General features: G+C 37.5%; 1 pseudogene; it reads right to left on the bottom strand.

The window, feature by feature from the left end:
- Positions 1 to 62: 62 nt before the first annotated feature.
- Positions 63 to 9,150, bottom strand: LOC119470556 (annotated as a pseudogene).
- Positions 9,151 to 11,926: the final 2,776 nt, after the last annotated feature.

Genomic DNA, 11,926 nt, shown 5'->3' with positions numbered 1-11,926 from the left:
CAGGATGGTCTCGATCTCTTGACCTCGTGATCCACCCGCCTCGGCCTCCCAAAGTGCTGGGATTACAGGCTTGAGCCACCGCGCCCGGCCCTCTAGCAATTGTTAATGGGAGTTTGCTCATGATTTCGCTCTCTCTTAGTCTGTTATTGGTGTATAGGAATGCTTGTGATTTCTGCACATTGATTTTGGATCCTGAGATTTTGCTGAAGTTGCTTATCATATTGTGATTTCTGCACATTGATTTTGTATCCTGAGACTTTGCTGAAGTTGCTTATCATCTTAAGGAGATTTGGGGCTGAGATGATGAGGTCTTCTAAATAAACAATCATGTCATCTGCAATTAGAGACAATTTGACTTTCTCCTTTCCTATTTGAATACCCTTTATTTCTTTTTTTTGCCTGATTGCTGTGGCTAGACCTTCCAATACTATATTGAATAGGAGTGGTGAGAGAGGGCATCCTTATCTAGTGCCAGATTTCAAAGGGAATGCTTCCAGTTCTTGCCCATTTAGTATGATATTGGCTGTGGGTTTGTTGTAAATAGCTTTCATTATTTTGAGATACGTTCCATTGATACCTAGTTTATTGAGAGTTTTTAGCATAAAGGCTGTTGAATTTTTTCAAAGGGCATCTCTGCATCTATTGAGATAATCATGTAGTTTTTGTCTTTGGTTCTGTTTATGTGGTGGATTACGTTTGTAGACTTGCATATGTTGAACCAGCCTTGCTTCCCCAGGATGAAGCCTACTTGATCATGATGGATATGTTTTTCGATGTGCTGTTGCAATTGCTTTGCCAGTATTTTATTGAAGATTTTTGCATCTATGTTCATGATGGATATTAGCCTGAAGTTTTCTTTTTTTGTTGAGTCTCTGCTGAGCTTTGGTATCAGGATGATGGTCTCGTAAAATGATCTGGGAAGGATCCACTCTTTTTATATTGTTTGAAATAGTTTCAGAAGGAGTGGCACCAGCTCCTCTTTGTACGTCTGGTAGAATTCAGCTGTGAATCCATCTGGACCTGGGCTTTTTTTGTTGGTAGGCTATTAATTGCTGCCTCAACTTCAGCCCTTATTATTGGTTTATTCAGGGTTTTGATTTCTTCCTGGTTTAGGCTTGTAAGGGTGCACATGTCCAGGAATTTATCCATTTCTTCCAGGTTTACTGGGTTATGTGCATAGAGTTGTTGGTCATAATCTCTGATGGTAGTTTGTATTTCTGTGAAATCAGTGGTGATATCCCCTTTATTGTTTTTTATTACATCTATTCAATTCTTCTCCCTTTTCTTTTTTATTAATGTGGCTAGCAATCTGTCTAGTTTGTTGATCTTTTCAAAAAACCAGCTCCTGGATTTATTGATTTTTTTGAAGGTTTTTTTTTTGTGTGTGTGTGTGTCTCTATTGCCTTCAATTCTGCTCTGATCTTAGTTATTTCTTGTCTTCTGCTAGCTTTTATGTTTTTTGATTTTGCTCCTCTAGATCTTTCAATTTTGATGATAGGGTATCAATTTTAGATATTTCCTTGTTTCTCATGTGGGCATTTATTGCCATAAATTTCCCTCTATACACTGCTTTAAATGTGTCCCCGAGATTCTGGTACATTGTGTATTCATTCTCTTTAGTTTTGAAGAACATCTTCATTTCTGCTTTCATTTCATTGTTTATGCAGTAAACATTCAAGAGCCTGTGTTTCAGTTTCCATGAAGTTGTGCAGTTCTGAGTTAGTTTCCTAATCCTGAGTTCTAATTTGCTTGCACTGTGGTCTGAGAGACTATTTGTTATAATTTCTGTTCTTTTGCATTTGCCGAGGAGTGACTTGCTTCCAATTATGTGGTCAATTTTAAAGTAGGTGTGATGTGGTGCTGAGAAGTATGTATATTCTGTGAATTTGTGGTGGAGAGTTCTATAAATATCTATTAGGCTTGCTTGGTCCAGATCTGAGTTCAAGTCTGGATATCCTTGTTAATTTTCTGTCTCATTGATCTGTCTAATATTGAAAGTGGGTGTTAAAGTCTCCCACTATTATTGTGTGGGAGTCTAAGTCTCTTTGTAGGTCATTAAGAACTTGTTTTATGTATCTGGGTGCTCATGTATTGGGTTCATATATATTTAGGATCGTTAGCTCTTCTTGTTGCATTGATCCTTTTACCATTATGTAATGCCCTTCTTTGTCTCTTTTGATCTTTGTTGGTTTAAGATCTATTTTATCAGAGACTGGGATTGCAACTCCTGCTTTTTTTTGCTCTCCATTTGCTTGGTAAATCTTCCCCCATCCCTTTATTTTTAGCCTATGCGTGTCCTTGCACATGAGATGGGTTTCCTGAAAACAGCACACTGATGGGTTTTGACTTTTTATCCAATTTGCCAGTCTGTTTCTTTTGTTTGGGGAATTTAGCCCATTTACATTTAAGGTTAATATTGTTACGTGCAAATTTGATCCTGCCATTTTGATACTAGCTGGTTGTTTTGCCCATTAGTTGATGCAGTTTCTTCATTATGTTGATGATCTTTACCATTTGGTATGTTTTTGGAGTGGCTGGCACTGGTTGTTCCTTTCTATGTTTAGTGCTTCTTTCAGGAGCTCTTGTAAAGCAGGCTTAGTGGTGACGAAATCTCTCAGCAAGTGTTTGTTTGTAAATAATTTTATTTCTCCTTCACTAATGAAGCTTAGTTTGGCTGGATATGAAATTCTAGGTTGAAAGTTATTTTCTTTAAGGGTGTTGAATATTGGCCCCCACTCTCTTCTGGATTGTAGGTTTCTGCCAAGAGATCTGCTGTGAATCTGATGAGTTTCCCTTTGTGAGTAATCCGATCTTTCTGTCTGGCTGTCCTTAGCATTTTTTTCCTTCATTTCAACCCTGGTGAATTTGATGATTATGTGCCTTGTGGTTGCTCTTCTCGAGGAATATCTTTGCAGTGTTCTCTGTATTTCCTGGACTTGAATATTGGCCTGCCTTGCTAGGTTGACAAAGTTCTCCTGGATAATATCCTGAAGAGTGTTTTCCAGCTTGGATTCATTCTCTCAGTCATATTCAGGTACACCTATCAAATGTAGATTAGGTTTTTTCACATAATCCCATATTTCTTGGGGGCTTTGTTCATTTCTTTTCACTCTTTTTTCTCTAATCTTGCCTTCTCATTTTATTTAATTGAGTTAATCTTCAGTCTCTGATATCCTTTCTTCTGCTTGGTTGATTCAGCTATTGAAACTTGTGTATGCTCCACAAAGTTCTTATGTTGTGATTTTGAGCTCCATCAAGTCATTTATATTCTTCTCTAAGCTGTTTATTCTTGTTAGCTTTCTGTTTAGCCTTTTTTCAAGGTTCTTACCTTCTTTGCATTGAGTTAGAGCATGTTCTTTTAGCTCAGAGAAGTTTGTTATTACCCACCTTCTGAAGCCTGTTTCTGTCAATTAATCAGACTCATTCTACATCCAGCTTTATTCCCTTGATGGTGAGGAGTTGTGACCCCTTGGAGGAGGAGAGATGTTCTGGTTTTGGGTGTTTTTATCCATTTTGCACTGGTTTCCTCCCATCTTTGTGGATTTATCTACCTGTGGTCTTTGTAGTTGGTGACTTTTGAATGGGATCTCTGAGTGGATGTCCTTTTTATTGATGTTGTAGTTATTTCTTTTTGTTTTTTAGTTTTCCTCCTAACAGTCAGGCCCCTCTGCTGTAGGACTGCTGGAGGTCCACTCCAGACATTGCTTGCCTGGGAATCACCTGCGGCAGCTGTAGAACAGTAAGGGTTGTTCCCCATTTCTTCTTCTGTTATCTTTGTCCCAGAAGGGTACCCACCAGATGTCAATCAGAGCTATTCTTTATTAGGTGTTTCTTTGGATAAACATGGGTTAGGGAGCTGCTTGAGGAGACAGTCTGTCCCTTATAGGAGCTCAAGTGCTGAGCTGTGAGCTCTGTTGTTCCATTCAGAGCTGCTGGGCAGGTACATTTAAGTCTGCTGCAGGAGAACTCATAACTGCCTTTTCTCCCAGGTTCCTTGTCCTGGGAAGGTGGGGCTTTGTTTATAAGTTCCTGATGTGGTGCTGCCTTTTATCAGAGATGTCCTGCACAGCAAGGAGGTAATCTAGTCACAGTCTGCCAGCAGAGGTGTTGCTGAGCTGCAGTGGGCTCTGCCCAACTGCTGTGTGAACTTACTTGTGGTTTTGTTTACAGAGGTACAGTTAGAACTGCCTCTGTAATGGCAGACTGCCTCAGTAAAGGCAGATTGCCTTGGTACCTTACAATAAGCCCAAAAGGCCAAGGAGTAGCCACCCCTCTAATTGGAAAGTCCACTGCAGTGTTTACAACAGAGTAAATGCTCAATGTTTTGATGCATGAATAAAAACTTTTATGATTACCTTTGTTTTCATTCTGCTTACAATTTAAAATCTGAGGCTTGGAGACATTAAATAGCTCACTTTTGCTTAGCAGATTAGACTCTGGAATTGAATTAATGTCCATCTGACTTCAAATAAAATTTTCTTAGTTACAAAGGCTTTACCTAAAATTCATGGAATTTAATGGCAAAGTTTAGACTAGAACTTATGTACATTGTCACTATTGACATTTTCCTCTATAACTTGCCTCACGTGACCAAAGAAACCTTGTCTTTTAGTTCTTCAGACAAACATTTTTCTTACTTCCATGTAATATGAATTTTACAAAGCCTTATTGATTTAAATAACCTGGAGAATAGAAGGCTGGTATAAAAGTGGACATTTTCAATTAATGAATTTTAAATGATTAAAAAGAAAGTCATTTTATTTCTTCATTATGTGAAATAATTAACACCAAGTGCTTCCTGATGAAGCCTTCCTTTTCTGGCTCAAGTGGGAAATTCAACTTGTTTTTCACTTAGCAGTATTTTGGGATCAGAAATAGAGTGGGGGCAGGTTGCTGGATATCTCACTACTACTAGTTCATGAGGAGCACTAATATATCACTGACATAAATCAAAAGGATAAATAAGGCTAACTTTGGTTTTCACATATAATTCCTTATAATTAACAAAACATAAATTGATTCTGCTTCAACTGTTTACATACCGTCTTTTAAATCAATTTTTTAAAGTTCCATGGAAAATTTATCTGTCCCAAAGAACAATTTGGCATTTCCTCATAAGTTGTGTGGAAAAGATGCACACCCTCAGGCCTGAGGTCAATCAGCTGAGGACTTCCTACAGTTGGTAGGAAAACCAGTTAAAAATCTGAAACCAATTGAGACACATTGACAGTGCTGTCTACGGGGGTGAGTGGCAATTTCATTATCTAGATTTAAGAATCTTAAATATCGATAAGCTTTCTATTTCAAAAGATCACATTCAGTCATTCAACAAACTGATATTCCTCATAGGCACACACATATTCCTGCATACTGTGCAGGAGGGGTCGTTGGTGAAGAAAAGCTATGAGATATTTCACTAGAGAATTAGTCTCATCTCATTGAATACATGTTGAAACAACATTTAAAAGTCATTGGTATGGAAAAAGATCAAGATATTTCCCTGTCCAGATCACCTGCATTGCTTAATACAGTCCAGGTTCACATTGAAACAAATATTTTCCAGCAAATAAAACACGAGCTCTTAAGTAAGCCTTCTTTGTTGTTATCGAAGTCTGCTTTAAGAACAGCTATGAAGAAAACAGTCTTTGTTTCCTTTCAGTGCTGGAGCAAATTATCACAAATTTAGTGACTTAAAAAAATTATTGTCTTAAGTTTCTAGAGGTTTAGAGACATCTAAAACTGGTTTTGCTGCACAAAAGTCAAGGTGTCAGCAGAACTGTTTCTTAGGAGGCTCTGAGAGGAGAATCCATTTCTTTCTTTTTTCCAGCTGCTAGTGGTTGTCTTCATTCCTTGGCTTCTGGATTCTTCCTCTCATCACTCCAACCTTTTGCTTCCATCATCACATCTTCTTTTTGTATTTCTGAATTAACTTCCTCTTTCTCGTTGGGACTCTTGTGATTCCAGTGGAGCTCTACAGTTAATCCAGGAGAGGCTCCCCATCTCAAGATCCTTAGCCATCTCTGCAAAGTCCAGAGGGTTAGGATTATCTCTAGAGAATAACACATATCCACACTCACACACACAAAGTGAAGATCTTGCAATATATTCTCAGAGAAAAAAAAACAGTCATCAAATCATACAGTGAACCCTGATAGCACCAAAGGTGTCACAGTTTTGAATGGGTACTGTGATCAGACACTTAGCTCAGAGAAGTCCTTACCCCATTGTATTTGGAGAAATAGCAAAACACATAAACCAAGACAATTTCTTAGATATAATCTTCAAAGAAAAGAGAATAAGTGTGTTAAAATCTTAAACACATGCTATTTTCTCACTAATATGGTGTGCTGTAACATTCTTTTGTACATATTTTAGCTAGGTTGCTTCTGCCACTGTCAAAGAGAATAGGATGGTGAATTAAGGTGACATCTCAGTGTATATCTAGATGACACTATTTCTTATCATCTTTAACAGGCAGCATTGGTGAGTGGTTCTCTTAACAATTAAGACTTGCCTCACCAAAGAACAGGTCTGATTCCTTTACAAAGTTGAGCAACTTTCTATATAAGTAAATTTTTCTCATTTGTTTCTATAATTGCTATAAGCTGAGGCCACCAACCTCCATCAGGTTTTCACTGTGCTTTCCTCTTTTCCATCTCTTTTTAAGATATCATGAAGCTTTTCATTTTGAAATCAATACAGCTTCCATTTTAGTCCAGCAAGGACGCGGCTCCAAAGAGGCAACAAGGGAAAATACAAACAGACGCAAGGCTACATCCCCGCTTCTGGAGGGAAGTTGTCCTCACCCAGGGAGACCAGGTTCCTATAATTCTCCAACATCACGTCCCTGTATAAAGCCCTCTGAGCAGTGTCCAGGCATCTCCACTCCTCCTGAGAGAATTCTATGGCCACATCCCTGAATGTCAATAGACCCTGAAATGAAAACACATTTTAACCACAGGATAATGGGAGGCATTTGTATCTTTACAGAGAATGAGAAGAGGAGAGAGGTGAAAGCATGGATTTAATTGTAGGAAATGTTCTGACAAATCGAGAAAGGGATTTTCACCACATTATGTCTTCCCAGTTGTGTTTATTATACTTTTTGAAGAGGTCATGATGCCCTCTCGGTATGAATTTCTTATGTTTGTGGTTATTACAAGAAATACACAAACAAAAAATCAATGCAGAGTTTCTGTAATAGAAATGTTAGAAATTTTTATTGACACGCCAAGTGACATTTAGTATCTAGGTGAGACAGGGCATGAGTGATGTCTTCAGAGATGACAACGTACACAATGAAAGATCAGAAACTAAATTTCAGCTGGGCACAGTGGCACATGCCTGTAATCCCAGCTATACAGGAGGCTGAGACAGGAGAACTGCTTGATCTTGGATGGCAGAGGTTGCAGTGATCCAAGATCACACCACTGCACTCCAGCCTGGTCAACAGAAACTCCATCTCAAAAAAAAAAAAAAAAAAAAATTAGCCAGGCATGGTGGCACACACCTGTGGTCCCAGCTGTCTGGGAGGCTGAGGTGGGAGGACAGCTTGACCCTGAGGGTGGAGGTTGCAGTGAGCTAAGATCATGGCTCTGCACTCCAGCATGGGCAATAGAGCAAGACCCCATCTCAAAAGAAAATAAAGTGCATTAAAGCAAAATTACGAAAAAAAAAAAAAATAGATATCATAGGACCTACTCATCCTCTGGAGACTTCAGAGTATGAGTCTACTAGCTGCAAGTTAAAAGATTCCACTGAGTAATTCTTTTCCAACTGTGTTGCATGGCTATGAAGTTCAGTAAGGTGGCTTTCCTTAGCCATGGGGAGAAACGCGTATTTTCTTTTCAAATGGAAATGTCTTTGTTACCATGTGCTGCTCTGAGAGGTTAAAACTGCAGTCATTTTCTTTCTTCCTTTCCTTATTCAAATTCCCTTTTCGTGGAGTGAGGCATATAGATTGTGAATAATATTGTAATCCTTTCTGGAAACAAAAGAGCAACACGGTTTCTATTACAGTTTACTGCACTTTTATTCTTTTTCCTTTTCCTTTTTCTTTTTCTTGTTTTCTTTAAAAAAAGGTTAAACCAAGTAACCCGTGAAGGCTCAAGTCTCTTTATTCAGAATTGTAGGAAACCTGAGGTGGAGGACCAGCTTTCTCTGACGGCGTGCCTCTTTTTAATTTAGTTACTGTTTTGTTTCTCTGCGAATATGTGCAAAATGGTTTCCTTAATACTGCAAGATGCTCACTTTGGGTGTCAGAGTGAGGATATGTGTTATTCTCTAGAGACAACCCTAAAAAGTCATATTATCTGCACTCTGAATACATTCAGTTTGCATGTTGGTGTGAAGTGGCTAATAACAACTGTACACAACCTTTCATTGGAATTAGCCTTATTATTAGGGTCTTGTACCTTCACATAATATTAATCAAAATGATCAAGCATTGCTGTAATAAAAACACACAAATTTATTCTATCTTTCACTTACTGGCTTATTTATTTATTTGTTTCTCTGTCTGCACATTTATTCTAAAATGCATGTGCTTTTGCTTTTTCATCTGTAATTAATGCTGCTAGGAATCAGGCAGCCAGGTTTGTAGAGTAGGCTCTGCCATGGATTTCTAATAATACGATTTTCTCCCCCACCAAAGAAGAAAAGAAAATTTATCATTTGCTCTTTCTTTTCTTCAGCTATTCCGGGAGATTGGTATCTAGTCTACACAACTTTTAGAGTTGACCTGATAGTGGAATTCACCATTAAATGAATCCAAAGAATGTAAAAGTACACGTGTAATGGTAGGACCTTATTGTGTCTGAATTTACTAAAGCCCAGATAGTGTATTAGGGACCGTAAATATATTTATTTATTCCCCCAAATAATTATATAATATAGGTGCTATATTATTCTCATGTTTCTGATGAGATACAGAGGCACAGGCAATTTAAATAATTAGGCTGTACTATATTGGTGAGTAAATTAGAAATGCACAATGCGGACAGGGATCTATCTGAATCCAAAGTTGAAGCCCGCTTCAACCATCATATACCAGCAGTAGAATTTCTGTAGTTTTAAAAGTACTGTGCTATTTAATCTGCCTGCTTCGCAGATATCTGGTTTCCTTGCCAGATCTCGAAGTGGCAACACCATTGACAGCCCAGTTGAATAGCCAGATATTATTCTTTGGAGTGATTTAATTTTGCTTCCCATTGGGGTCACTGCAGAGTCTTGCCTCTTTTATGCTTTTTGAGGGCTAGAGCGAAAGCATGAGTGGTGTCTAAAAAGCTCCTCTCATTTTCAAGTGTACACAGAATTTTAGAAATAAAACATATGGAACAGGAAGACATTAATGATTATCTGTACAGTTAGACTGACCTGCTGAACACATCTTATAATCAATATCTTTATGATACAACAGTAGAGCAGATGAGGTTATGTTCTTCCTTTCTTGTGTATTCTCTCCACCAGCCTGTAAGCCCAGTTAAGAACAGGGGTTTTGTTCCTCGCAGTCACCATTTTAACCCCAAAGGCTAGAGCAATAGCTGGAATGATGCCTATTATTAATCAAGTGGAATACGTATCCACCTTTTCAGTCTGAGTCCTTTTCCTCCCTTTCTCAATATCTTGGTCCCCATGGTACAAACATCACACTGACTCTAAAAGCTATTTATTGCTTTTCTTTACAATCTATTTTTCTCATTAGGTTGTAAATTATCTGAAAGGAGAGATGGTATCCTATTAATATTTTTATCTGAAGTATCCTGCAGTGTCTTTGTAATAAATATTTGTTCTCCATAAATATTTGTAAAATTAATTTACAAATAGATTATTTCAATTCAGCACAGAACTTCAAGCACCTTTAATTTTCTACTCATTTTGTTAGACACTAGAGAAGGTCTTGGATTTCAAGGAGCCTGTGATTGAGTTTGAAGTCTAATACACAGCTCCGTCGGCTTGCTATTAAGTTATTGACTTTTGCCTTCATATCTGCTCTTCAGTTTTTTGCTTTGTGATGTTTGGAATACACCTTTACAAAATAAATTTATTTTTTCCACCTGGCTTCTTGGTTTCACTGCCCAAAGGGGTCTTTAAGGAAGTGGAAGCCAGGAAGATGAAGAAACAATACAATTTCTCTCTTCCAGTTTGCTTGCTGCTTCTAGCTATATGGCCCCAGAAGAGCTTGTCAGGGTAGCTCCTGCCATTGGCTTCAGCCTCTAGTTTCTTCCAGCACACACAAAGGGAGTAACTTGCTGTATTCCCTCGGAGGTGACACCTGCAAACGTGTTTCTGTTCCTTGGAGGTGGGTGCTGTGCTTTGCAGAGCTCCTGCTCTGAGCTTCTAGTTTCTAAAAACTGCAACTCCAAATCAGTAGCTTAATTGAAAGTGGACACAGCCATGATTGATTCCTGTAAATGGAAGTGAAGCAAAATGTGGCTTTGTTCATTTGTGTTTTACTTTATTTATGAAGGCTTTATTTGATCTATATGCCTTTTGCCAAGAAGCAGGAATAAGAAGAAGATTTGATAATAGTTCTTCAAGAAACTTTAAGCCCAGTAGAAGATTCAGACATAAAAAATAAAAGGTATATTAGATGGTATTTTGTGCTGTGCTGGGGATGATTACTACAAAACATGATGGCATATTTTATTAGGAAAATTTCTACAATCTCACAATTAATAAAAATTTGTTTGTAGTGCCCCAAACATCTGTTTTAAAATATTAGATATGAAAATGACAAAACTACTCTTGTACTTGTTTATAATGTCTTCCCTACTAAAGATTAAATTTTTTTGCTGAATATTTTATCCCAGTTCAAAATTTTATGGCTCAACATGCACTATTCTGGTGCCTGCTTTATGGATAAGAAAAATATTCCTAATTATACATAAAAAATGTTTTATTACATTTCTTTTACTTTTAGTCTGCCTAGCGTTTTCCCCACCAAACTCAAAAACAATTCAAAATACATGTAAGTCTTTGCTTTGTTACAGTAGGGAGATAATTTCCCACTGTTTTACTAGAGAACCTTATTCTTTTCTATGACCTTGAAGTCAAGAGGCATCATTTCTTATTTTGCGGCATAGCCTGGGGACTTGACCAAAACCCAGAGGCTGGTAGAGGTGAATGTGCTCAATGTGCTTGCCTGAGCAATGCCTGACCTGAAGAAGGATGGAAAATGGGTACAAAACAGAAATCATTTTTAATGTTCTAATTTATTAAATAGGTTATTAGAAAAAAAGAATAATCTGGCAACAGTTGACATTACAAATATCAGATTCTAACGATTCTTTATATTTGATCTTTTCTGCTGACCATGCATGGAAGTGATGTTTTTTTGTGTGTGTGAAAAGTCCCTCTAATAAACTTTTCACATCTTCTTTTAAGCAGCAACTTCCATTTATAAATTTATCTTCTAAGTTTTCATTATTTGTCAGTTATTAACACTAATTTCTGAAAGTCCCTACCTTGGAGTTTCTTGAATGCATTTAAATATTATTTTGAGTATATGTTTAATTTGCCTAAATGTGGTATGGATGAAAACTATGATAATCATTTATTTTGAAACTCTTCAATAAATTTAAAATATTATGTAATTAAAAATTCTGTTTTTAATTTTTAAAAACAATTTCGTGTGTGTGTGTGTGTGTGTGTGTGTGTGTGTGTGTGTGTTTTAGAAACAGAAGTTACTTGTGCAGGTTTGTTTTGTGGGAATATTGTGTGATGCTGAAGTTTGGGGTATGAATCTTGTCATCCAGGAAGTGAGCGTAGCACCGACAGGCAGTTTTTCAACACACACCCCATTCCCTTTCTCCCTCTTCACTTTCTTGTGTTTAGGAACACTAGACAATTTCAGTACTGCTCAGACGGTGGTGGGGGGGGCGCGTTTTTTTTTTTTTTTTTTTTTTTTTTGAGACGGAGTTTTGCT

The sequence above is a fragment of the Cebus imitator genome, unplaced genomic scaffold (genome assembly GCF_001604975.1).
Source record: "Cebus imitator isolate Cc_AM_T3 unplaced genomic scaffold, Cebus_imitator-1.0 Scaffold34, whole genome shotgun sequence".
NCBI classification, from domain to species: domain Eukaryota; kingdom Metazoa; phylum Chordata; class Mammalia; order Primates; family Cebidae; genus Cebus; species Cebus imitator.
The sequence above is the reverse complement of the archived record's forward strand: the minus strand, read 5'-3'. Positions and strand labels throughout refer to the sequence as shown.